This window comes from Pseudophryne corroboree, chromosome 8, assembly GCF_028390025.1.
Source record: "Pseudophryne corroboree isolate aPseCor3 chromosome 8, aPseCor3.hap2, whole genome shotgun sequence".
NCBI lineage: Eukaryota > Metazoa > Chordata > Amphibia > Anura > Myobatrachidae > Pseudophryne > Pseudophryne corroboree.
The window spans coordinates 72,809,100-72,815,099 of NC_086451.1; the positions used below are offsets into that span (position 1 = coordinate 72,809,100).

The window sequence follows — 6,000 nt, forward strand, 5'->3', positions numbered from 1 at the left end:
TACTTCTCCTTAAACATGACTGACTCTATTTGCACCCCACTAATCTGGGAAGCCCACAAAGCCGTAATCAGGGGACACATCATTAACTATGCGTCACATAGGAACAGGGATCGCAAACAAAAAATATCACCCCTCACAGTGGAGGTCCACAATTTAGAAACACTACATAAGCAACGACCCTCGCAACCTCTTTATTCAAAGCTCACATCTACCAGGGCAACTTTAAACGCTATGCTAGCCGAAAAAACCGAGCACTCACTCCGCTGGCTGAAACAAAAATTCTACGAAAAAAGTAATAAAGCCGATTCGCTATTGGCCGGCAGATTGAGGGCTCGGAAAGCGCACACTGCCATCCCGGCTATCAAAGACGAACATAACTCCCTCCAGTACAACCCAAAGACTATTAACTCTCTCTTTCGGACGTATTATGAGCAGCTCTACAATTTACCAGATACTTTCTCTTCATTAGACCCGACCCACCCCACGGTTTCAGACTACTTAGCCTCCGCTGATCTACCACGTATCGACACCAACACCTCCACGGCCCTTAACAAACCCATCACCCCCGAGGAATTAACCCTTGCCATCGGTAGTCAGAAACCATCTAAGGCCCCGGGCCCGGATGGCTACCCAATGTCATATTATAAAACTTTTCAACCTGCACTACTTCCCCACCTCACGTCAATATTCAACCTTATCTTAGATGGGTCTCCCTTCCACCCCCACACTACCAAGGCCGTCATTACCGTGATCCCAAAACCCAATAAAGACCCCCAGTTTATTTCTAACTACAGACCCATATCACTTCTAAACTCAGATTTGAAAATCTTCGCCAAAGTACTAGCTAATAGACTTAACCCTATCCTCCCCTCGCTCATACACCCCGACCAAGTGGGCTTCGTTCAATCTAGACAGGCACTCGACAACACTAGGCGTGTCGTGGACATTTTCGACCACATTAATCTTCACAAGATCCCGTCCCTGACCCTTGCCCTAGATGCAGAGAAGGCCTTTGACAGAGTTTCTTGGCCTTTCATGCGACAGACTCTACAATGTTTTGGCCTTCAAGGTAAATTCCTTCAAGCCATACAAGCCTTATACCAGAACCCCTCGGCATCGGTTCTTTCCAACGGCCTACTATCGGACCCCCTCAAAATTTCAAATGGAACCCGACAGGGATGCCCATTATCTCCCCTCATATTCGCACTCATCATTAAACCCCTCGCAAACCACATCCGGACCAATCCTGACATCACGGGAGTCCAAGTCAACCACACTCAATACACCATCTCCCTCTTCGCCGATGACATCCTCCTGACCCTGACAAACCCAACTATTTCTCTCCCGAACCTCTTCCAAGAACTAACCACGTACGGCAACCTCTCGGGTTATAAAATCAATCAGACTAAATCTGAAGCCCTCTCTTTGCACATCCCCAAACTAACTAAGTTACAACTACAAAAGAACTTTAATTTTTCCTGGCGCAGACGCTCCCTCAAATATCTCGGAATCTCCGTCACCAAATCTTACAGCTCTCTCTACAAGGCTAACTACCCCCCTCTCATCACATCAATCCTTACTGATATCCAACAATGGGAATCTTACTTTCTCTCTTGGGTGGGACGAATTAACGCTATAAAAATGAATATCCTTCCCAAACTTCTCTACTTGTTTCAGACACTTCCCATTTCGGTGCCCTCCCAGACTCTTAATAATCTCCAGTCCTCCCTCTGTAAATTTATTTGGGACCACAAAAAGCCTAGAATCCGGCGGGATATCTTAGCTAAACACTCTCAAAATGGCGGTCTGGGCCTTCCCATCCTCCAACGCTATTATGACGCGACCAGATTAAGCCAAATGGTTGCCTGGCATGCCCCAAAACACACTAAAAGATGGGTTGATCTAGAGAGCGATTTGTCGGGACTCCCATCTATCTCTCACTTGCCTTGGCTCTCTAGTAAACTACGCACCCCACCCCACCGCACCTCCCCCGCAATAGAATTGACACTTACACATTGGCGGAACCTGAACAAAAAAATTAAAATTATCAAACCACCCCTCCCCTCTGACTCCCATCTGGAGCAACCCAGCATTTACCCCGGGACTCTCTCGGGAAATGGCCCGCCCCTGGATCTCGGCAGGAGCTTCCAGAATACACCATTTCACAGGGACGCACTCCATTAAGTCATTTTCCGACCTACAAACTACGCACAACCTACCTAACTCTCTGTTCTATCAATACCTACAAATTCGCCACTTTCTTTCCTCCCTACAGTTAACGTTTCCTCTATCGGCCCCCACACCTCTTGAGAGACTCTGTATTTACAATCCTACCAGTAGAGGCACCATCTCCCTCCTCTACAAAACCATCCTCAGCCCCACACCCCCACCTCTCGAACCGCACGAGATAGCTTGGGAGGTTGACATGGGGTGCCACTTAGAGGACGAGGGTTGGGACACAATCCGCACCGCGATTTCACAATGCTCCATCAGCTTGGCCATACGGGAAAACTCATATAAAATATACACAAGATGGTACCTAGTACCGGACCGACTGCATAGGATTTACCCCGACACCTTCAACCTTTGCTGGAGGAACTGCGGCCATGTAGGCACATTCTATCATGTTTGGTGGACCTGCCCGGTGATTGTTCAATACTGGGCAAAGGTCCGTAAGCTTATCTCACGATTAATCGACTTACCAGTGCCCCTATTGCCCGCAAACCTCCTCCTCTGCTCTCCGCCCGACCACATCTCTAAGGACTCTAAAAACCTGGTTCTCTTTATATCTTGCGCAGCAAAATATCAAATAGCAAGTAAATGGAAGGACCCCGAAGCCCCCAGCAGCCAGGCTCTCACAAATAGAATCTGGTTTGTTGCAAACATGGAATACATTACTAGTCTTCACCAAAACTCAGTTAAAAAGTTCCACTCCACCTGGCTCCCATGGTACAGACTCCATGACCACCCCCTCCCAGGACTAAATTAATTAAGGACCCTGCTCCGCAACTACTGCCCCTCCTCCTATATCCCCCCCCTTTTTTTCTTTTTTTTTTTCTTCTATCCTCTCTCTTCTTTCTTTCCTCCTATCCCCTGGACTCACGTCCCCTTAAAGAAACCGTTCTACTCCCTTACTCTCTTCCTTCCTATATAGCTCTGGATCCTTTGGTTTCCAGTTCTTCGTCTCCTACACGACCTCTCTATCAATCGCACCACACTCTTTTACCGCTCTCTTAAAGAATTTTTTTGTATTTGTGACCATTCTGGCTTTACAGCCTCCTGTTTACTGTTTATACACTAACAGTTGATTTATATGTTTCTATCATAAAATAAAAAATTTATATGATGAAAAAAAAAAAAAAGAAAGGGAAACATTACACAATGTTCAGGTGGTCCAAGGAGATAATGGCTGGCTAAGGTGGTCAGCGCCCCATTCTGGCACCAGAAACAGCTAACATAGGTGCTCTAAGTTCCGTTCTGTAACCCAGTACTGCTAACTAAAGTGGTTTATGTCCAGTTCCAGCACCCAGAATGGCTATGAAAGGGCGTCTGCGCCCCGTTTTGGCACCCGGAGCGGCTATCTAAGGTGGTCTGAGCCCTTTGCAGCACCCGGAACAGCGATCTAACGTGGCCTGCGCCCCATTTCGGCACCTGGAACAGCTATCTAAGGTGGTCTGTGCCCCGTTCTGGCACCCAGAATGGCTATGTAAGGTGGTCTTGCCCTTTTCGGCACCTGGAACGGCTATCTAAAGTGGCCTGTGCCCCATTCCGGCACCTGGAACAGATATCTCAGGTGGTCTGTGCCCCGTTCTGGCTAAGATGGTTTGCACCCAGTTCTGGGACCTAGAAAGGTTTGCTAAGGTGGTCTGCGTCCCGATCACTCAGCTCATACCGCTTTCGCATCTCCAATGCCGAATCCCACCCGAGAATTGGAAACGGGTCCTTCCAAGGTGGAATCCGGCATTGGACCCTAAGGGCTAAAACACACTACCCGGCTTTTGCCGGCCGGGAAAAAGCCGGACGGCTTTTTCCCGTGCCGGCATTGTAGTTAACAGTGTGAGGGCTAGAGTCCCTTCACACTGCACGGCCCCGGCCCGGCTGGCGGGTTGCAGCCGGGTCTCACCACTGGAAGGTCCGGCGGCCGGCGGGCCGTCTTTGCAGCCAGTGAACCGTGTGTGTGAAGGGGAGCTTTCACACACAACGTTTTTTTCTGAAGCCGTGTCTGATGCTGCGCATGCGCACAGCATTACACACGGCTCAAAGCCGTCCTGTGTGCGAGACTCTGCCGGTTTCTCCCGGATGGCAAAAAGCCGGACAAAGTTTGTCCGGCTTTTTGCCATCCGGGAGAAACCGGCCAGTGTGTTACAGCCCTAACAGCTGGCTTTTCGACCCGGGTTGGGTTGCCATAGCGGCAGGGGGGGGGGGGGGGGGGGGGCAGAGCTGGCATCGGAGCGGCGCTGGGAAATGAGCTCATCTCCACGCCGCCTCTCCCTACGCTGTGAATGGGTACCAGGTCGCATCGACCCGGGAACCCATTCACACTGCCACTGACCCGGTATTCAACCCGGGAATAACCCTTATTACCCGGGTTGAATTACCAGGTCTGGCAACCCGGGAATTCTCCATGGGCCCTTTCACATCGCACAGTGACCCGTGTCGACCCGGCAAAACGGGTCGATACCGGGCTATTTTTGTGCTGTGAAAGGGTCATTAGTGTTACACCCCTACATTCCCAACGTTACCAGTGAGCTAGGTGTAAGGTATAATTTATAATATATCCAAGTACAATGTTTCAAATGATCAACTTCCCTTCCCCAGGAACCCCATACCACCCCTCCCCCTTGTATGCAGCAAGAGTAAGCGATCACAGTGCTGCTCTCCCTGTCCGGGTTACGGGCTGGGCTGTCTCGTCTCCCTGCACGGGCTGACAGTGTGCCCTCAGTCCGGCAACCCAGAAGCAGCAGCTTAGTTCTGGAAGCATGTCTGCCTGCAAGCCCGTCTCCAGGACACAGCTGCAACACGCACACCCCGGACGGGGATGCGCACACAGAGCAGCAGTGATGAAGGGGGCGCTGCAGGGAGCCGGTTCGGTCCGGCGCTCCGGTTCCGGTATTCACCTAATCCCCAGCACAGGGCGTGTATAGAAGATATATATACTGATGATTCCCGGCCCTGGTGCCTGTAGGGACACTTACCTCCCTGGTGCCCGCAGCCCACCGCATGGGCTCCCCAGCTCAGGGCACCTCCGCCATGAGCTCCCCCGCTAGCAGAGTCCGAGGTCTGAAGAGAGGCCTCCTCGCCCCGGATCAGGAAGCCCCGATCCCGCCTCCATAGTACATCACACACAATAGATAGAGAGTAGGCGATGTGACAGGACAGAGCCCAGCAGCCAGAGAGCGGGCGAGGTGCTGCGCTCAGTCACGCAGTGTGGGCTCTATAGGACTCCGCAGGCTCTGATTCCCCCAAAAGTCCTATTTCTGCTGCAATGTACTATGACCATCAGCTATGCGGTGCTCTCTGCCTGAGCCTCCTGTATCAGTGAAAACGATAGATAGATAGATAGATAGATAATCTACTGTAGCTATCTACGAGGCTGAAGTTAGCTTCTGGGCCCTCATTCCGAGTTGTTCGCTCGTTGCCGATTTTCTCTATATTGCGATTAGTCGCTTACTGCGCATGCGCAATGTTCGCAGAGCGCATGCGCTTAGTTATTTTACTCAAAAGTTAGGTATTTTACTCACGGCATTACGAGGATTTTTCTTCGTTCTGGTGATCGGAGTGTGATTGACAGGAAGTGGGTGTTTCTGGGCGGAAACTGGACGTTTTATGGGAGTGTTTGAAAAAACGCTGCAGTTTCTGGGAAAAACGCGGGAGTGGCTGGAGAAACGGGGGAGTGCCTGAACTGATTGCAGTGGCAGAGTAATAGGCCCTACACACATGCCGATATCACTGCACGATATGAACGATCTCGTTCATTAATGAACGAGATAACGTTCATAT

General features: G+C 50.5%; 1 protein-coding gene across 2 annotated transcripts in view; it reads right to left on the reverse strand.

The window, feature by feature from the left end:
- The window catches only part of ST6GALNAC4 (ST6 N-acetylgalactosaminide alpha-2,6-sialyltransferase 4), a 28,914-nt gene extending 23,141 nt beyond the window's left edge, over positions 1–5,773 (reverse strand). The window contains exon 1 of one of the 2 annotated variants that reach the window (XM_063936653.1): positions 5,742–5,773. The gene's annotated coding sequence lies outside the window, so the exon portion shown is untranslated. Of the gene's footprint in view, positions 1–5,195; positions 5,434–5,741 lie in introns of those variants that run through there. The other variant, XM_063936651.1, reaches the window with a different exon arrangement.
- Between the last annotated feature and the right edge of the window lie 227 nt (positions 5,774–6,000).